Source organism: Nesoenas mayeri, assembly GCF_963082525.1.
Source record: "Nesoenas mayeri genome assembly, chromosome: Z".
NCBI classification, from domain to species: Eukaryota; Metazoa; Chordata; class Aves; order Columbiformes; family Columbidae; genus Nesoenas; species Nesoenas mayeri.
Genome location: NC_137542.1, coordinates 26,851,779 through 26,874,533, shown reverse-complemented (window position 1 = coordinate 26,874,533; position 22,755 = coordinate 26,851,779). Strand labels below are relative to the sequence as shown.

Below are 22,755 nucleotides of genomic sequence, written 5' to 3'. Positions count from 1 at the left end.
ACACACAGCATAGATCTGTCTATACATGTATATATATTTAGGAGTCAGTTGCTTGACTCCAGAACCTATCATTTCCAATGAGAACCTAATGTAACCTAAAGAGAAAAAGCATAAGAAGTCTGATGTAGCAAATGCTTAAGTGCTCTGTTTAATAGGCTTACTGGATGAACAAATAAATTATTCAAGCAGAGCTCAGAGAGAAATTACACCAGCTGCCAGGAAATATCTACTGGAAATCAAGGGTTCAGGGTTATCAGTCAGAAGTTTGTTATATGCCCCAAAGCTTTCCCCACTATTCATCATTGCAGGGCACCAAGAAATGGGGAAGGGAGGAAGAATGTGAATTTAAACTTTTGCACACAAAAATATACCAGCATTGCTCACTACTATTGTACTCCAAATAGATTAATGAAAAAAAGATACCCTATGACTTTAACACTAGTTCAGTTTTTATCACATTTGGCAATTCCCTGGTCCCACCCTGCTGTCTGTGTTCCCATTTGCTCAGTTGATGTGTTAACAGGTACAAAACAAAGTCAGCTATAGGAGTTGCCTCTTCCAGCAACACACCCCACAGTCAGGGCTGTTGATGTGCACTGAACAAGCCTGGACCCCTGATCTCTGATAGCAAGCCCATGAAGATATCAGGGATCTTTTGGTAAGTCTTAATCTGTGAAATATTGCTGCTAACAACCAACTAAGCAACATGCCATTTTCTTACCTATTAGTCTGATAAAATTTAGCATTAATACCTAAATCAGAATAAAGAGGAACAGGGATCTCTAGGATTTTAATGTTTTGGTCTCCTTGCATTTTGATTCCTTTCCAATTTTTTATTACTAAAGTTGTACTCTTAGAGACTGAAAAAACCCTCACATCTTACTGGCTCTTACTGGAACATTTTCTAAGTGACACCAAAGCCTGCCAACAAAATGAAGTTGTTAAAAATAGTCAGACATTTAAAATTATTTAATATTTCAGTTCCAGGACAACTACTAAAGTGTCAGCTTGAATGTTCATCATGGAGTCTAACTCTGAAAAATAAAACAGGGAAGGCTTCTGGGAAGTGCCTCTGCTTGGAAACCGAATTCATTCCGAACACTAATAAAATCTGAAATGTTGCAGAACGCCACACACAGAAAGGTACCTTCTGATTCAGAAAGCTTTCTCTGCTAACTACAAAGACGGCAGAGCAATACTTAAATTGTAGAAACTGTAAAACAGCTGCTTGAATGCACAGGTTACAGAACAGCTGAGAGTTGTTATTTTACAATACATCTCCAGTATAATTGCTATACAGATTCACCCACAGAAAGCTACTGTTTAAGATAACATTTCAGAATCTTATTAAAGCCAACAAAAGCACAGCAGCAGAGCAACAGCCATGCCCTTAATTTACCTCTGCCTAGTGCTGCATTATGGGTGAAAAGTATTCTAAAATCACAGGTTAAACACTTATCAGTTTAGATTTGAGACAGCAGAGACAAAAAAAATCTGAGACCATGGCTTCTGTTATTTTCCCATGTTTCAGCTGCCTGAGATGAGACTTTTTGTTACCAACTCACGGTTTAATTGCAGTCTAAGGTAGGAGGCAGCAAACCCTGGCACCCACAGAAGGAATGCTGACAGACCCCAAACCAAAGGGGCACCAGTGGGTGGAGCGATTCTGTTTTGTTCTCCTGCTACTTCCAACACAAAATCACAGGACAAACATTCCCTTTCATTTCTAACCCTTTTAAGAAACGCGATTCTGCCTAAGAGAGAAACAAACCCATCCTAAGCAAAGAGGCAGAAAGCTCCGCCAAAGTTTCACGACGGAGACTACTACAAAATTCCTTCAGGGTTTATTTTTTCCCCAAACACAGCAATGTGACTAACGCTACCACCGAAGCAGCTTTTTAACAGTTATAAATAAAGTGCATAAAATTTCACTTGAATTTTAAGTCAAAAAACCCATACTCCATTATTTTTCTTTTTCCCCACCACCATCCTTATTTGTCCCATCCACCTGTTACTTCTCATCTTTCACATCAAGTGAAGTGTTTGGGGTACATGCTGTGGATTTTCCATTTGTTTGCCTTATGCTTAATACAAAAGGGCCCTTGCTTCTAAGTGCTACCAAAACAGAAATGCTGGAGAAAACTAAAAGTAGATTTATTTTCAAGTATTGTGAAGTTATTTTCCTTTACAAAAATCCATATTCTGTGAATGCATATTGAATATCTAACATACATAAAACCCCACACAACACAGTTACAGAAAAATGCAGCACTGTGTCAATGTGCATTCCCACGTCGAAAACATTAAGAAAACAACCATAACACTCCCAACACAAAATTTCAATTTTCCTGTTAAAAAAAACAAAACAAAACAAAACAAATTAATATATAATGTCTCTGAAGTACTGGAGCATGCTCAATCACAATGCTCAAATATATGCAATTATTAAAGTAGCTCACTTCAATCAGGAAATATGTGGCGAGTATCAAGACATAGTTTTCGTTATGGCAACAATTGCTGCACCAGCATCTATTTATATTTAAAGTAGCTCCTGTCCCAACCTATGCCTGTCGCATGGAAATCATACTGCTTTTCCCAGGGTTCCTCCTCCCCCAGTCGTGAGTACTGGGAACTACATAGAGGGAATAAATTAATTTGTTGCCATCAAGCACTCAAGAGGTTTTCTGTCATGTCCCATCTAATTAAACATCAGCCTCACTATAAATCTGTATCCCAGCACTGTATACTTTATCTTGCCCAAGGCTGTAAAAAACCTCCTGCAACTTTTCAGCCTTTTCAAGGAGTTTACTTTGTCCTGCCACTAAACAGCTACTGTCCCCTGTTTCCCCTGTGTTACCTGATGTGGTGGTTTTAAAATCTGAATAATTAGGCTGTTACCTCTAAAGCAAACTGCAAATGGTAGAGAGTATGAAAAGTAGGTTTGTATTTGAAAAAGGCAAGATGAAAGAATTAAAGAAAACGTAATCAAATTGAAAATATAACTCACACTATCACCAAAACAGCTTACAGAGGCTGAGATTCAACGGATACTGAATAACTGGGAACTAAGAAAAAGCATATGTATTTTCTTCATATTATTACACAAGACACTTAAGTCATTATACTGTGTTAAAAACATTGGTAGCTTTGAAAAGCTTTCTACAAACCATCACGGAACAAAACTACGAGTTTTCTGAATCCTACCCCTAACCTGTAAAAAGCAGAAAGAAAACAAATCTTCCCTCTTCAAAGATCTGGTAAGGCAGCTACAGAGGTCACCGACCCCACATCTCAGAAGACCACCCACACGAAGGAGCGTATTTATCAATTCCTACATTTACAAATGCAATAAATGCCAGATTCACCCTTTATACGAGAAAAAATGCCACTGAAACATTTGACTACTGACCTTTCACAGCCATGAAACGTGACACAGATCTATCTAAATGAGCATCCACAGAACCAGCGCCCGTGCTGCACCCCTAAGCCAGCACACAAATCACTAAAGTCCTACAGCTGGTATGCTGAATATCCCATTTGCTCCTGCCTTCACTTGAATGAAGTCATTGAAAGCCTCCTCGGAGGGGAAATGTGCCTCAGACTAATGCAGCAACCGATTGACAGTGGCGTGATTTCTATTATTACTCCATTATCACACTGGGATCTGCGCCTAAATGAGCATACTTCCTCCCTGATGCCATTTCCTTTTATCCTGGTTCTCGTCTAAAAGCGGATCAATGGGAGTAATATATATGATGTCACTTCAATTTACAGCTCCTGCCTCCCTCTCTTTGCGTGCACAGATAGATCAATTCTTCCCAAAAATGGTTAAGAAACGCGCGGGGAGACTCTTCTCCCAGAGAAGGGTTCTCTGCTATATTTGTCTGTGTAACCACAGCAAGGAACTGTTTACACTGAGCAAAAACAGGGGGGAAAGGGAAAAAAAAAAAATCACTACTGTGTGCTGGAAAACGCTGGCTGAAATGCAAGACAAACAAGGCCAAAAACAGATTGAAAGTGATTTGACCTTTGAAAATTACATAGAAAAGTTTCAAGTTTCTATGGCACAATATATTTCTCCCGTATTTATTTGGGAGAAGGTACTTGCGTTCTGCCTCCAAAACATGCAGTGTCTTTTCATTTACAGTTTTACAAGATTTTCCAAAGTCAAACTGAATTCCTTCTTACCCCCCTTTTAAGAAATAAAGGGAAAAACCCACCCCAGAGTTCAATAGTGAATAGTTCCCTTCAGACAGAATTTCCTCATTAGTTGCAGATAAGAAAGCACTGCTACTAGTCCAGGAGAAAGGACTTATAGGGCCAGGCCATCTCTGCGCCTATACTCCGCACAGATCAAGCAAATCCCTGAATGACTTTCACGTTATAAACTCTCCATATAGACAATGTGCCTCGAGGGCTGATTTCTGCAGGCTGCAATTAAACAAAAAACCTTTGTAAAACAAATCTCCCCCTTCCTCAAGCTGTCCAGAAAATTGTTAGCTTGAAAATTCAATAAAACGCTATTTACTCAACAACATTTTTAGACAGACTTTGTTGCCGTCTACCTCAAACAATATTCTTCAGATGCTGTTTTATCTGCACAGTGACTTCTTTTAGATGAAAACAAGGTTTCCCCCCCACAACCTTCAGGGGCTAAAATGTACTCAGATCAAGTTACACATTAATTCAATAAAAATGTCCATGCTAACAGCTGTTAACTAGCATAGTATGATACACTACTTAAGGCTGTCTAAGCCTGAAAGAGCTAGTCTGCAGTTTGATTAATACACAGGGAAAAAAAGTAATCTGCAGCTGACAAAAAAATGCTTTGAACCGGTTCGCAAAATAAAACCCATCTATGCCAGAGGCTGACAAAATTTCAGAAGTGTGTAGTGAAGCAGACTGTTCTGGTTAACTTTGTTTGGGTCAGTCTATGACTTCCCTCTTGCTGAAAAATCAGTTCCCCTTTGAACGTTTACGAAAGATAACCAGACCTTACTGTATTTAAGAGCAAAACAAATATCTCGGTCTGTAACACATTCTCATTTATCTACGAATTATACTTCTAGGAAATGTCTTCCCATCATATGCAATTTTTCTCAGTCTCTGATCTGACTTTTTCCTGTGCATGGCAACTAATTTTTTAATATCTACTTTTAACAACAACAAAGAAAAGAAATTCCTATTAACTTTGCTTCAAAAAGTCTTACTTCAGGAAGTAATGATCGCAGCAAGTTCATCAGGATTTGGTTTGTGTTACACTTCAAAATACTGTTTCTGGGACAATAATGTCTGGTTATCACTTGCTTCATACTAGTAGGACATAAAAATGACAGGGATAACAATTTATTTAATAAACAACTGCACTTGCATTTCGTTCCATATTACTTTCTTCTTTATAAGATCAAAATTAGGGTTTTCTTATTTTTGGAAGCAGATCATCTATGTCAGAAATCGTTTTAAGGCCACTACCTACTCCAGTATAAAGATTTGATTTATTCTAGCTATGTATGTGAAAACATTGCTGGGTGAAGGACACAAATCCCAAAGAAATGCACAAACTTAAATATGCACACAAGTCAACTGACCATTGACTTTTTAATGCTCCTTTTCAAATGCAAGGACAAAAATAGCAGTAATCAGAGTGCAACTGTCGATATGCAAGCAATAAATGACACAGCTACAATTTAAGGTGGGCTCCTAGAGGGTTCAAAAAGGTTTTGTGTGTGCGTTTGATTTTAGTTATAACTTAACCTGATATGCTCAATGAAACTTGGGAAAATCCTTCCAACTGAGCAATGTGTTCAGCGTCTTTGAAAGAGGAGATGCTGATGGGCAAGTACTTTACAAATCTTTGAGATGCCCTCCTCAAACCCTGACTTAAATTAACATTGTTTTGTCAAGTAACGTTTGCATAACCAGTGTTGTACTTCCTAAATGTTACAGATGCCCAGTTGGGGAAGGCTCTTGGGACTACTTGTGTGCTTAAACTTTGTCATATCCCTACAGTTCTTTTTGTCGTGTTGCATTTAAATGTGATTTTGACACAGTACAAATCGTTGTACAAATCAAATCATATTACTCGCACCTTACTGTTTGGCACTAATACATCAAACTTAGCACTCAATTTTCTTAACACTGAAAAGTATTTGTACGGTAGTATGGAAGCAAAAGCAGACAGGCAAACTCTGGGTATATATGTTATAATACTGCGACATGAGAACGCAAGGATTTAATTTTATCAATATTTTAAGCTTTCAGTGTGGGAATCAGCAGCATAAATGCAAGTTCAAAGCTGTTTTTCATATTCTGTGTCTGATATTCTGGCTACACGTTAGCAGTAATGTTTTTAAAAAGCCACCCTTTGACACCAGTCCATAAACTGAAAATTTTCTTCTTAAGCTGTAGGACAAAATATTTTCCCATAATTTACTTAATGGATAGACAATCCACTTATGAAGAAATTTAGCATCTGCAATCTAATATAAATGCACTGAAATGTCAAAAATTATTAAACCTTTATGATCTAACATACTGCTGACCCAGCAGAATGAAAACCAGGTGGCTTCCACTACAGGTTCAGTCAAGTTATACAGTGCTTTCCCTCAACGCTAGTTTTCTCAAAGGAATGTTTCACCATAACTTTACCCCCGAGCATAATAATTCCCTTTTAAGCATAATAAGCTACACATTGTCTATTCAATGCAGATTATCATCTCTGCCACTTACTACCCTGCTTCCAGCATGTGCTGAGCCTGGTTTCAGATGAAATATCCACAGCAAGAGAAAAGTAGAGACAAGAAGCCAGGTTCCTCATCTAAAATCACACTCCACAGGATCATTATTTAGACACACTGGGAACAGGCAGCATTGCTCTGACACAAACTGAAGTTGAAGATGGCAACAGCAAGATCTTCAGCTACCCTTTCACTTGGTCTCAGAAGTCCTCAGCACTGGAGAGGTGATCAGAACATCATCCTTGTGGATAGTGCTCTCCAACCACATGAAAGCAGCTGGCATTAACAGCACCTTCTCATTTAACAGCAAACCCAACAGAGGCAGGTTCAACAAACCATTTATCTAACTAGTAAAAACAAAGCCATGAAGAACTCTGGTTTTATTTCCCAGCCTCTTAGACTGCTACAAATTAAAGGGTTCATACAGAAGACCAACATGTCTTAGCAACTGGTGTAAAGATTTAATACCCACATTATAGCAGATGTTGAAGTGGAAGTATTTGCCTCCTTATTCATCCACCCAAAACACCCTAGGTCTCAGCTGCTCTAGGTTATGGGCTGATGCTGAGATCAATGGCAGTATAAACCATCTTGCCTTGAATGACTATCACCTATACCACTGAAAACAAACACAGACCAGTGGATGTCCTCTGAGACATTAAAAGAAAGTTGCAGACTACAGCAGACACCAAAGTTGAGTGTTTCAGTGGCCAGTCTCACTGTGCAATGGAAAGTCGAAGAACCAGTATCACTGTGCTAGCCACGACCATCAGTGAGAGCACACTCAGACAGACTTCCTTTGTTTTTTGACCGTATGTACTAGAAGAAGAAAGAGGGAGAAAAGCCTGAGAGCTGAAGAAAATTAACTAATTTTTCTACGTGTTGCTGTGTTGCAAATTACTAGCCAAGTAACCTCATCACCCAGCACTGAAAGTGCCAAATCTTTAGAAAATACCATGGGCAGTTAAGCTACATCTTCAGTTCAAAATCCTTGCAACAGAACTGAGCAAGGGCTAGCATGAGAGATATCTTCTTTTTCCTTGAGAAATTGGTACATACATGGAAATTTCTGAAACAAAAAATTGTTCTACCTATGCCTACCAGCGCAGGATGCAGTTAATGCCCAACATTCATCTGGGACTGTTATATTCAAGGATCATAGGAAATGACTATGAGTTTTCCAGCTCTCTTATGGTATGGTCAGGTCTTGGGGAGACCATGACTTGCTCACCAGAAAATGGCCCTTTCTCATAAGTCAGCCCAAACAGCTGGAATCATTCAGAGAAAGAACCTAAAAAATGAGAGAGATGAGAACTTACTCAGCCTCACTGCTGCTGAATAGAAGTCAGGTCAATTCCAGCTCAGAGGTCCAGGACCTGACAGCACTGCACTCATGAGGGCTGGCCGAGGTTCACCATAAAGCATTAATGTCCCAAGTCTTCCTGGAGGAAAGGACTAAAGCACAGATGGGAAACTGCACTTCCATCACTTCACCTTTTTCGCCTGGAATCCACAAGAATCAACCCTCTTTTCTACCCTTTTGATTTCAGAACAACAGGTTATGAGTGATTTAATGTCTGTCAGTTGACTTTCAACATTTGTAGATCAACTGCATTTCCAGACCTCATCTAGCAGTATTTTCTTCTGACCCGAAATCCGGCTCTGATGCACTGTGTGTCCAACACAGCTTGTGCATACTCACAACAGTTTTCCAACACACCAAGTTGATTTGATTATTTGTTAGGATTTTTAGTGTTGGGATTTTTTTGTGTGTGCATGTAGTGTGTACATTTGTTTGTTTGTTTTGAATTTGTTAAGAATGCAACTGATCAGACCGAGTGGACTCGGAAGTTTCTGAAATACACACATACTTCCTCCAAGCAAGCCTTAATCACAAACAACTTTATTATACAACAGACATAACAGATGACATCTAAACCTGAGACTACATAGGTGGCAGTGGGAACTTAGAAGAGCAATAAGTAGAGCTTCCAGTCTCCAATGACTGAACAAGTAGAGATGCCAACCCACTGCCATCACCTTGTTGGATTCTTGTTTTAAGTAACATCTCACAACGCCCAGGACTAAAAATCTCCAGTTGCCTGGGAGAACTCTTTTGTCATGGCTGGAAGTGACACAGTTCCACAGCCGTGGTCACGTCTCAACGTGATGCCTTTGGCATTTCAGAAGACAACATGACATCACTACGCCAGCAACACTGGTTACCACACGCCTGTCAGACTGGTCTTCCAGTTTCTGCCCTGGTTCCCACCAGAACCACTTCTAACCCAGCCACTGCAGCCTGCACTGGTAACACTGAAAAGACCACCTCTGACTGCCAACCATGGACCACAGGCAACAGCCAGCTCTTCCTCCATTCCACTGTTCTCCATTGGAAGCCCAAGAAACCCTTTCTGAAAAAAAAAAAACAACACTCCACTGCACACTGCTCTCTTCACAGGGGGAAGATGAGACAACAAACAACACATGACAGATGTCAGTCCATTGCTTAATGTGGACGCTACTCAGATTCTATGGCTATGAGTGTGGTAGGGAACAGAGTAAGAATATCCCATTACTTTTTATTCTTGATTTTAAAAATATGGATAAGATTTTATTTAAAACTGTTGTGGAAGACAATTACCATTGGAAAAGAGAATCAAGCCTGTAAAAGATATGAGGACAAGAAGAGGAGTGTGGCATGACACCTTATTATGCCCAGGGCCATTTAAGAAGTTGCCATAGTTATTAGCAAGGATCTAGCTGCCGGATTTTCTCTTTCAAAATCCCATATAGAAGCATTAAAACTAACCATAAAAATAAATCCAAGCTGAATCTTGCTGGACATGAGCTTTTACAAACTGCATGTGACTTACAGATTTTTACCTTGAAGGAGCACAAGAAATTGAGTGGCTTGAGACAGGATTTCACATTAGCATGTGTAGGAGCAGGACTTCTAAGGAAAACAAACCAACCAACCAACCAACCAACAACGCAAACACATGCAAACTAAAAACAACCCAGCAAACCAAACCCTAAAAGCTAGTTCAAATATTACTGTTTTCAGAAGTAATTACCAGGTAAAATTGGATAAAAGTGCTATATTCTACTCATGCTTCTCAGGTGAGACTTTCTGTAATGCCAAGGAAGAAATGTGAATTATTAAAAGGCAGTAGGAGTTATTTTATCACATGTACTGACCAGTACTTCCACGGATAGACACAGTATTAATAATTACTTTTAAATGAATATAATGGATTTGTTTCTTGACTCAGATCTACACCTTTGTGTGGGAACAACTCTAGTCAATTTAATAGAATTACATCAAAGCATTTGCCTCTGAAGAGCTCTCTCTCAAAAAAATTCCCGAATTAGAACTTTCTTGTGATTAATTATAGAAAAAGATGCTGGCTTTATCACACTGCAAGTGATAGGAAAAAATAAAAAATATTTTAGACATATTAAGCAACTATTAAGTTTGTGAAGGGGTATAAAAAAAATACATGACATTTAAGACACAAACTCCATTATAAATTCACTCTCACCGTTGGGCTAAAACTAGAGGCTTTAAAAACATTAACTTCCTTATAAAATAGGGATAAATGTAATGTACTGTGCTCATTTGCTATATTGGTTTATGCACATAAGCATACAAAGATATGTTCACCTAATAACTCACTGAGAAGTTTTTACCTCTCTCTAAACCCCTCTTATTTAATAACAAGTCCCATAATTAAAAAAAAAAAAAAAAGTTGTGGTGGTAGTAGTGGGTTTTGGTTTTGTGTTTTTATTTATCTGTAAGGAAGATTAAATGAGTTGCTTGAAAGACCTTAATTTCATACCCTCTCCCCGCCATTAGCTTTAGATGTCACATTTCAGAGTACCCAGAATCATGTGATGTATTTATATGAAATGCAGGTACTTGCAACTTCATTTCCAGAAGCAGGCATAAAGACAAATCTTCTTGCTGAAATGGAAGAGGGTTCTAGGTTCTCCACTTCCAAAAAGAGATTTTCTATTACGTTTTCCACCAGTCATTTACTACTGGAGCCTATCCTTTACAAAACAGGATTCACTTACTTATTTCTAAGGCTGCATGCTACTTAACTTCTCCCTCTGCAGGAAAGGAGGGTGAGGAAAAAGTATTAATCTCCAGGAAGGATATGTGGAAAATTTTCTGAACTATGGCCTCATTCTGTAACTCCTTATTGAAAGAGGGCTCCCACTAACTTCAAGGGAACATTTGCTCACGTAATGAGCACAAGACTGGCACTTAATCACTGAAGTTACACAGAAATGTGAAAACAATCACGCAGGCAATGCCAGGGAGCAGTGAGCTGACTGTGCAGCAGTAGAGTGTTGTTTATACATGAAAGGCTGGATAACTACTAAGTACAGTGCTTCAACAGTAATTCATAATCTTATCTGCTAATGGAAATAGTTGACTGGAAGTCGGCTCTAGTGAGAATCTACAATGCTGTACACAGTGACAGAACCAAGTTATTTACATGAAAAGTTTAAACAGTACAATCTTACAACTAATTTGAGAAATCGTTTGGTAACATAATCATTTAAATCTAATTTAAAGTAAGTAATGCATGCTTTAGAACACTGAAATGAAACCCATTCCGCAGTACAAGCAAAATATCTGCTTATTACGGACCTTGCTCTTAAGAAGCAAAGGCAAGTGCCCACTCTATCAGCTCTTTCTGTCTAGTGAAATCAATCTCTAGAAGTTTCATTTCAGATATGTTCATGGTGTTGTGGCTAAAACAGACATGAAGTTTCCATTATAAACCACAGTTTTCAGGTGTTTATAACTTAACTATAAAAACTCCTTCCAGCAAGAAACTTGGCATTAAAGTTCTCAGCCTATAAGAGGTTTTAAAAATACTACTTTCACTATCATTATTCCAGATAAAATGTCAGAGGTAGTTCACTGATTCAAGACAATAATCTATCACCAGACTCCTACTTTTTAGAAATGAAGGCTTAACAACTCATTACTCTAGGATGAATCTAATTACATTCGTAATTCTTTGAAATTACGACAGCTGTAGTAATAAAAAGTGAATAGCTACGGCTACATGAAGGAATAAATATTTTCCACTGGCAAAATTAACTCTTCACAGCTCCATCTTAAACAACATAAACAAAAATGATAGCACTTTTTTATTTTCTTTAGAACTAGGCAGCACATATTTAGTTTGCTGTGTATTTTTTTTCCCACTGCTTAAAAGCAACGTCTGCATGTCTCTCAAAATCCTGGCCACTTCATCACCTACCCCAACAAAACCCCAAGACAACTGCAGTTTATGGGCTCAATGCTGCAAACAGTTAGGTATAATTAACTTTGCATGCATGAGTACCTCCACTGAAAGCAACAGCAGCTTACATGCGCTCACGAGTTTACAGCATCGGGCCCTCTTAAATGCCCCATTTAAAAGGACATTACAGGGTTTAATAAATGTATGGCAAAGTCACACTGTAGAATTTTGCAGCAACAGTATGCTGGTTGTGTTTTCAAAACAGGTCAAATCATGAGGATTCTGTATTATGTTACACAGACTCATAGAGTAATTTCTATTATACGCTGCTTATTATCTGCAGAAGACAATGAACTCATTAATCCATATACAACTTGAGCTAGTCCAGTCTAAAAAGTACAGTGAAATAAACAACGTATTCTTGGAAATCTAACATTTTTTTACTACTCCGTTATTTTCAAACGCACACATCTGAGCTACAACAATAGGTCAGGTTTTAAGGCAGATTCTGTGCATCACTACTTCAGGCTGGGAAGCTGCTGCAGCATCGGCTTTCAGATGTATACATACCCACAAGCCCTAGAAAGCTGGGAACTGAGAGCACTCGGCACCTCTGGAAATTAAAGACCTCACAACCATAGCGCGTACACTGCAGTGGCCCAAGCAAAGCAGGCACTATCCACTGAGACCTCCTGTTTCTCTTCTGGTTTTCTGGCAATCTTACAGTTATTTCACCACGGCCTGGTAATAGGGCAGACTCCTGCCCACAAGCAGCTTAGCCATCAATCAGTGTGTCTGTCTTCATTTTGCCAATTATCTTTGTCTAAATTCCAGAGAAACTGAAAAGACTCACTTTAAAGACAGGAAAAAACACGTGAAACAGCCTTAGACTTCACCATTGAAAAACTTTAACCTTGAAAAAAATACAAACAGACACAGGAAGCCGAGTACAAGTGTATTAGATGTTTTTCTTCCCTGTAAACGGTTTCTAAAGAAGCTGGCTGTATTTCATATACCTCTAAAGTCTGGGAAAAGAAACCAGCTGTGCTATAAATGCCCAGGCTGGCACTGGTAGGTAAAACACTCTCAGCTATTACTCTTTTAATGTTATGACTGAACTCTGGAACAGACAGCAATTTTCTTTCATAAGCATCTCTAAAACAAGTAATAAATTATAAGTCTAAGGTCTTAACCACTACTATTTGCGAATGGGCAATAGAGGCAAGAAGGTGATATGAAAGGAATTTCACCGGTGTTCAAAACAAGCACTGTAGCCCATAACAACTGATTTACTCCAAGAATTGGTAAGGCACATGACAAAAGAAATGCAGTATTATTGTGAAAAGGCCAAAAGGCATGGGTATACTTACTGAAAATGCAATTTCAGTTCCACCCTGTTGGCAGGAGCACAAAGTCCTTTAACCTGATTATACCTTTACTGTGGTGCCTCTATAACATTCGTCTTCTCTTCAGACTAAAAGCACAAGTTCTTCTTAATCTAAATCCAATCACAAACCAGTCTTGGACATGCTCCACCCTTGCAATTACATATTGCTCTCGGTGATCATATTCCACCTCTTTACTTCCCTCCTCCTTTTCCGTACTGTAGCCCTTTTTATTCAATGCTCTTCTGGGATCATTATCTCTCATCTAATAATCGCATTAATTAGAAATTTTAATTTTGGCATTTAAACAACGTGAAACTAGTTTCAACAAATCTTAAAATTCCAGGGGCAATAACAACATAAAAGTAAAACCTTTTTTCATCTGCCCCCAAATGTGTATGATTTTCTAAAACACAAAAAAAAAAGAAGAAAAGTTATCCTATTGCCTTCTGTAACAAGATGAGAGCCTCCATTCACATAAGAGTTTTGTTAATTTCAGGTGTTAGCTAGTGCATTGGCTTCAAGGAAATATATGCAGTAAATATATCCTTTTGCTTCAAGAGCTGAAATATCAAGAAGGTGCATCTAGGTTTGCCAAGGGGAGCACATATTTCCTCATCTTCAAAACAACTGCACTTTATTTTATATGCAATTTTAATGTAAATAGAAGCAATAAAAGTAAAGAGTCTATTGAAACTGTAGTTTCTGTTAATTATGAATACTATGTAAGCATGCTTACAGTAAATCGTAGCTGCTGGTCTGTGTGATTTCACAATGCCAATCAGCTCACAGGGAGCCTGGCTGGAATAAACAAATAAAGCAAAGGTATTTCAGCAGGTCTGTATCATTAACAAAGCCAGTTTAAATAAGCAGCTTTTCCATTACATATTGCCCTTCTATATTAACCTCTGTGGTCAAAAAACAGTTTGTCCAAATAGAAACAAAGTGTTTACAATGCTGATTAGTTTTGAATGTGTCTGCATGGCGCAAAATAATAAGGATCTGTGGCTTTCTGAGCGGCATCTCAAGGGAAAGAACAGGAAAGTGACAACAAAGACATGTTGTGACACAACAGCACGCAATTTTTTCACAAAGCTGCCCGAGATCCACACAGTGCTGAGGGCTGGTTTGCTCTGGAAAATAGGTTTTCCCTTTTTTCAATCCGCTTGGGATCCTTGACCATACAGTTTGAACTGACTTTAAAGTGGGAAGTGAGGGGGGAGAGAAAACAAAACCCCAAATTGCCATGACTGTCTTTTTCACCATTTACACAGTTAAATTTATATCACCAAGGCAATTAGAGCTTACTGGCCTGAATACTGAAAATTACTGACTTATGCTTAGCAACCCTTCAAATGACGGCATTTGTAGGGCACAATGAGGAAACCAAATTATGGGCCTCTTGATGTATACAATACCTCTTTCCCTTATGTTTGTTTCTATTTATTTCCTAAAGCCCAGGTTTCCAGTTCCACCTCTCTTTGTAGGCCAGTGGTACTGTGGCGATGCAGATACACACTGTACATCACAGTATAGCTCTAAACTGCAGTGGCAGACAGCAAGAGGGGTTAGTTTAATCCAGATTTTGGGTAAATACAAAGCAAAAGACAGAATGGAGGCTGGTGTGTCAGGCTGCTGAGACCTCAAAATCATGGGAAAACATAACTGCTGGCTTTTAGCCAGCTACTTCTTGAATGCCTCTCCCCGTTTTCATGTATACCTGCTACTGTTTAGAGCAGTAAATCAAATATTGTTTTCGGTTTTTTAAAAATGTGTTGCAGGTTATCCGTAAGAGAAAAATGTGAGCCCCATTACACTTTTTTTTTTTTTTTTAATACTTACTATCCATACATTGTTTTTTCCCCAATTCTTGGTGATTGGATATTTTCCTCTATTTTTGGAATGTTTACTTATTGTTTGACATCTTATTGTTTCTTCTGGACAATCAGTTTCTCTAGTTGGGGGGGTGGTGTTATTTTTTCTTTTTTTTTTTCTTTTTTTGTTTTTAATATTACTCACACAGTAACAAGGGAGAGAAAACAAAGCAACACAAAACACAATAATAATTTTTTAAACTCTCCCCAGGAAACCGGATTGTAAACCAACAAAATTTGTCAGAGTGACGAAGAAGGGGGGGGGACCTTACATATTTTCGACTAGTATTTTGAAGCCGACTAGATTTCAAGTTGAGCATTTAAAAAACAAAAGGAAAACGAACAATGCAGATTTTGAAAAATACTTTGCTCAATCGAAAGAGAGGGCTTTGACAGGGAATAGAGGGGAATGAAGAAGCATGCTTGTATTATGAAATTCAACAGAAGACAATGACACTTTCTTCCTGCAGACACTTTACACATTCCACCCTTTCACCACTTTTCAAAGCCACTGTTTTTTGGGTTTTTTTCTAGTATTTCAGTGTAAGTGAAGTTGAAACGTCTCTCTTGCTGCTCACTTCCCACACTTTCTGTGTTTGACCCTTGATGAGGACCGTGCACTTCCTCAAGGAGACCATCGTCAGCATGCGGCGTGTGGAGGTGACGGCTGAGCTGAAACACCACGAAATAAACTGCAACCATGGAGTGGCCGCTTCTGCACGCACAAGGACACCTTCCCCAGGAGCCAGAGGGAGGCACCTCAGAACAGAAAAGATCTCTACTTAGTTTTCAAAAGACATTTATACGCTGCTCCTGTAAAACTCTCCTGAGCTCCATCTAAAAGCTTTCAGCATTGTTGGTTATGTAAGGGATACAGCCAAACATACCTGGAAATCAAGAAATGCTACAAATCAATTTTTGCTATTGGTGGTTGAAACAGCTAAATTCAGTAATGTGCAATTCGAGGCAGAATAACCACACACTACACGATGCTACCTAGCACCTACAGAAGGATCTTGTCAAACTGTATTTTGCTGTAACTCATTTTCTACCACATTTTTATTTCTAAGTTTTAATGCAAAGCAAATATAAAATTAAATGGCTACAAACTGAAGTAAAAACTGTTGTAATTTGTGCAGTTACTACAAAAAAATCTACTTATTTCTATTTCTCATACAAAATAGCTTCAGTACTCCACAGTTAGCTTGTATTTGAAACAATGCTCAAAGCTATGCTTGAAGTAACTTATTGTGAAAGGCAGACAGAAGCAGTCTTGACTAAAGTGGAATTACTATTCAGTGAAAAGTAAAAGAAAAAAATACTAGAAGGAAAGTCAAGCATAGAGACAACAGCCTTGAATCAAGGATCTCTATTTGTCCACATAAAATGGGATGTTAATTTTCCAGCTATATTAACTTACCACATACATTTTCATAATTAAATTATATAATATGATACTTCAATAAACGTATTAGGTAAATATCACAGGCATTTTAGTTTAGCACAAGAGAGCTTGGCCATGTATTAGTTGCGTGTTCCTGCTAATCTGCTACGGTGAAAAAAGTGCTACTCTGAATAACTATAAATTGATTTTCCGCAAATATACAAATCAGCAAATGTTTTGAATAACTAACCTGCAGGACATTTTTAAATATAAATTTTATTACAACTTGAACGGAGCAAGGAGAGAAGTTACTGCTCAGATAAATGTTACATACATTTTTGCACATTGGCACCTTCATCACAACTTGCAAACAACACTGTGCTTTGCAGAGCAAATTAGTAGCTCCTGACATAAAGCGCAGATATAGTTTTGCACTACCCTTCTGACAGGTGTGCATACAATAATATGCCATTAATAGGAAAAATACACATTTCATACAAACCCTTTAAAACAAGCAGGACAACAATTAAAACATAATACACTGAATGGACACAGTTTATTGCAACAGTTTATGAATGCTGACAGAACAGATCTGACTGAACTGATTTAAGGCTAAAACTTTTGAAAAAGATCTGAGAGAACCATCTTGTAACAGTACTGATAAAGAACCCCCAAAAATAACAAAAAAGAGGACACAAATTATTTCTGACAATACTAAAGTCAAACACGTTTATGTAGTGGACATTAATACTCACTTTATTTTTCATTCTGCTACATAGGCTATCTACTGCTCAAAAAGAGACCTGTATGCTCTTCATAGAAACCAGGAAATTTGAGTTAAAAGTGCTTTGCATCAGATTTACATGTTGGGCATTTAAGGCATAGCAAACCTGATTTTGCAGCAGTACTTGTTGAGACAGAATTCCCATAGATTTCAGAGAAACTCATTTGCATGAGGATTGTAGGGTGGGGCACACAGCACCTTCTGAGTAATCATCTTAACATACACACACTATGATCATTTAAATTTATCTTATTATTTTATATTCTTTTGTTAGCTTTAAACTTTCAGTGCAAAGCCGAAGCATGTGAACATTAACGAGCATAACATGAAGTGCTGCAGGCAGCAGCCTTGCCCAACTCTAGCAGAGGTGGAAGCCAACACATAACATTCTCCTGACCATCTTGTCCATGGCTTTTATTATTAAAGACATTTGCACACTGTGTCCAGTCTTATTGAGGAATATCATATATACTGATTTGGGTCAAATTAATATAGGAAAAGAAAGGTTTCAAAGTAATATATGTATGTAGAGCAGTATAAAATAATTCTAACTTACACATTTATAAAATGATGAAATTCAGTACAGGTGTATTTTCCAACTCAACACAGAAGGTTTTAGAAACTAGCAGGAGGCTACTATAGGATCTAAACCGAGAAAACACATAAACAATGCATAAGAAGTGTGTATTATCAAGGCATTTTCTGACACATGCCTTGGCCACTGGAGATCTGTCCAAAGGCTTGTTCTAGCAGGTTGACTTTAGATGACTCTAAATACTTTATAAAAACAATTTGTGGCCATGTCGGCAAATAGACAAAAGCTGAGCCTCAGCTTTTGCAACTGGAAACAGTCAGATCCACATAAGCCAACAGTGAAAACAAGAACTTTGAAAGGCTTTGGATGGAAGTCTTAAAATTTATATCTCAGCTATAAAAACAAAATGTAATGCATTTTTACAATAATTTATTGCATGAGAAAATGAGGGCTTTTGATTTACACACACCCTATGAAGCAAATCCTGACACTTTTACAAAGGCATACTTCCAATGCTTTTGTTCATACATAATGGAATATTTTTCTCCTATTTTTCTACCATTCTTCATTGGAATTATCAGCTAAGTCAGTCTTAGGCATTCACAAACCCCCTGTAAGCTCTGGGAATCTTGGCTTCTAAGCTACAGGAAACATGTCCACAGTGTCTGTGTACTTCCAACTTTGTAAAAGGATGAATGTACTTTTGGCATATGGTCCTGTATGCAAAAAAAGATTTACCAAATGGAAAAGAGAGGCTTAAACATTTATAGTGGAGCTTAAATGCTCTTTTCTAGATAAACTTCCGTCATGAAGAAATGCAACATTAAAAACAAAACAAAGACAGCTTGATGAAATGAGCTTAGTTGCCTCAGTTTAGCCTCTACTGAAAAAAACATCTGTATCACAAAAGCTGCCCTCACAACTGCAACCTTGATGGACATGGGGATTGAATGAGTGTGGAAATTGAATTACACCCTCTCTCGCTGTAGGTGGTCCTTACGGATCAGCGTACCAGCACGTGTCAGAACCCGGCACCACTCCCGTCCACGATGCATCTGTTCCCTGGACACAGTCCTTCAGACTGCAGCTCTCTCAGTATGACACTATTCAAGGGAGCTAAATACAATTAAAAAATAATAATCTCTCTTTGAAACAGTAATTTAAGATAAATGTCTGTTTGCAATAGACATTTGCAATAGGAACTCTCATTGCAGGCTCCTGCTAATCTGATTTAAGCATGATTTTGTTTCCACTCAGGAAGCTGAAATTAATTTAGCTGTTCCTGAACACTGCTACAGAAAGATGAAGTATCCAATGGCTCACGGCTACAGTTCCTAGTTCAACAGCCACATCTGCTACGCAGTCAGGTTATGCTGAAAATTTGTTTGCTTTAGCTACCATTACACAGGGGATTTATACTATTACACTGTTATCCCATTACATTCAGTTTTTAGACTTTTATAGATTGCCTAGAGACTGAAAAGCAGAAGAACTCTGATCTTCATGCGTGCTAAATTACCAGCTGCAAGAAAATCTCCAGCAGATTCCCTGCAATGACTTTGTCATTAATGCACCCCAACATTGAGAAGTCTGATGTGATCCGATTTCCCACTATTGTCTGCTTTCTAGTATAAGTATTAGTATTAGTATCAGTATCAGTAGTATTAAATTACTACTACTACTTTCAGTCCAGGACTACTTTTTAGTTTAAAAAGTTGTAGTTGGTAATTAATCCTATCAAAGATGTCATTTTGTTCAGCAACAATGGGCAGGACAAAAACTATGGTCAACCACATGAAAATAGGTAACAATCTATGAAGCACAAACTGAAGTCTCCTATTGTTTTTCAGAGACTTGCAAAGTAGTTTTTGAATAAAGGCAATTCTTCAACACGGCTCTTCCATAATGACATGGAGGACTACATCAAGTCACTTAGGAAATCAACACACCTAACCTTCTGTGAACTCTCCTAATTCTGGGACTTTTCTTCCACCGTCTCTTTCAAATTGAAAGGTAAATAGAAACAACCAAATCAAAACGAAAAAAATAAGACAGCCAAAATCAGTCTTCGAAGGATGTCTAATTAGATTAAGAACTCAGTTCCGAGGGTCAAGTCTGTTCTTCTTTGTGTGTCACTCCTGCTATATATATGAGGGCAGCTATAGTGAGACAACGCAAAGCAGTTAAGACTGCTAGCATAATAAAAGGCGATGCTTGTCCTTATGCAAAAATTAATGGTGTGGCTAGCATTGTTGGCAGTTTAAAAAACAAACAAACAACACCATCACACACAAACAAACAAAATCAACAAAATCCAAACAAAACCACAGACCAACTAAATGAATAAACCCCACAACCAACCAACCAAAACCGCCACAAAAAAACCCAAAACTTCCAGTCATCACTGTGATGCAAACAGCCATAGGAATGCCCAAGGGTCATCACTACAACCAACATCTTAAGCTGAATTTCTTGCTATTCCTAACTCATGACAAGATTCTTGCTGCCAGTTTTTCATTTACACTTACAGGCTGCTATCTATGAATAGCGAGCAACCCCATCACCTCATTTTCTTTACAGCTTTCTCTTTAAAACAAAAATTCAACACACAGTTCAGGAAATATTGTAAGATGAAGCTGGCTGCACTCCTAGAAATAAAAAAAATAAAGTTTCCATAAAACCTGACATCTCACTGTAAATTACACCTTAAAACCCCCCAAAACAAACAGGAAAAGATACTATTACCTAATGTCTGAAAAATCAGAGAATATATTCATTCATTCTGCAAGTGAAATTACATAGTAAATAAAATATCCAGGTACATTTTCAACCAGCACCTTCCTCAAAAGAGTACATTATCTTCCTTTATCAAGGAAAGCAAATGTTGGTCTTGGTGCAGATAATCTTATTAGCCCAAAAACATGCTCAACAAGACAGAACTGGACACCATTTTCACAGCAGCATTCTACGATGGTTTCCAGTGTGACCCCCAACCCCAACACTTTCTGATCTCTGATTAAGACAGCTATCCAAATTCATGCTACTAGGTAAACCATCATATTCTCTATGCTTTCAAGTTCATTTTCAGAGAAGTAACTTTATTTGCAAGCAACACATACAGATATCATTCATCACTAATCTCAGTGTGCAATTTAATCCCATGACAACCACATTGGCTTTCACATCATTCATGTGGCCATGACTGTAAATGCAATGTTTGTGGTCAGTCCAAAACACAGACAAAATGAAAGGAACGAGATAAAGGCAGCCCCACCAGGGTGACATTACACGCTGTGCCTATAAAATCAGACTACTACTTCTACAGCCACGGCTTTTTCTCAACATCAGAGTTCTACCAGGGTCCATAACACCTGAAGCAAACAGAAGTTTCCTTCTCCGGAAAGTAAACCCTGTTAATCCCAACATTTGCTCAAAGGAAAGCACGGACATGTTGCTTAATGTCACAGTAAAAACAATTTATTTCAAAGACAACAAGGAGCTGCAGAAACCTTTTGCAAAATGCAAACCTATCTAAGATATTTTTTGTGTGCCACATTATTCTGGAGATCTGAATGGTTTCTGCTCTTGGAGCCTGCTGACATTTTAGGCAGTGTCAGTCCTAACTATAAATTTAAAACCAAAGCTAAGTGCCACTGGATCACAGGAGAAATTAAAGCCTGTGGCTGCTCCTGCCCACTCTGGCTTGGCCTGACGGACACACAAATAAGTACCCAGAGTTCATCAAGGCTGTTATGACACAAGCTGGTAGCAAATAGAGTCAAGCCTAAGTAGCAAGGACACTCTCACCCAAAGGACCATATAAGGTTGAAACTTACTTAGCACTGAATTTATAACTCCAAGCTATGTAGTATAAGCCAAAGATTAAAGGTATATACTTTGGAAGGAAAAACTGCTGTCCTAAGGGTTAAAAGAACCATGCATCAGTATATTTCTAGATTATAAGATCATTAGAGTGTTCTCTTCGAAAAAAAGAAAAAAAAAAAGAAAGTAAAATTATTTCTATAAGAATTATGTTTAATACATGCCCATTACAGGGCTGGGATCTAAGGGCTGTTTGCGTCTCCTAGATGTCTCACTGACTACCCTGTTCTAGCTCCCTTTTGTTGTGGCAGGCTATTCGGCAGAAACAGAAAGCACTGTCAGCATGGTAAGGCCACATTAACTTGCTGAAAATGGGCTCAAAAGCATCTCTTTTTGGATTAGTTCTCTGACCGCAATTCTCATATGAGTCAGCAGCCAGAGAAGTAGGTATTAATTTAGCAACCAAGTTACTCCAGAATATGTGAAACGAAGCCCCTGTTGGTGTCAGCTGAGACTCAGTTGCCCTTCCTGTTACTTCTGCACCCAGCACACAACGTCAGAGCAAGCTCTTTAGAAGTGGCCAACCCTTTCCATGGTCCTTTCATGCCACCATTGAACATGGTTGTGCGTAACTCTCTCTTATCTCTGTGTAAAGATAACCAAACAAAAGCTACATTTGGAAAATCATTCAAATTACAAGAAATAGTACCTCTGGTCAAATACAAACCATTAAAACTACATTATTCAGCTATGCCCTCAAAGCCCATGGCACATTTAGCAGAAGTAGTTATTTAAGGGATTGTAGGTTCAGAAATGAATTGATATATCCAAATATGATGAACGGTCATCAACAGCACAAAAATGTTATTTGTTACATGGGTGTTAGGCTGGGAAAAAAGCCCAATCCTGAAATACCTAACAGTTTTAATCTGAAATAGGGAAAAAAAATAACTGTAGTGTTCATTTA

General features: G+C 38.2%; 1 protein-coding gene across 1 annotated transcript in view; it reads right to left on the bottom strand.

Annotated features, from left to right (window-relative positions):
- Positions 1-22,755, bottom strand: part of AOPEP (aminopeptidase O (putative)) — a gene marked incomplete at its 3' end in the record, with an annotated part of 171,240 nt that overhangs the window by 21,800 nt on the left and 126,685 nt on the right.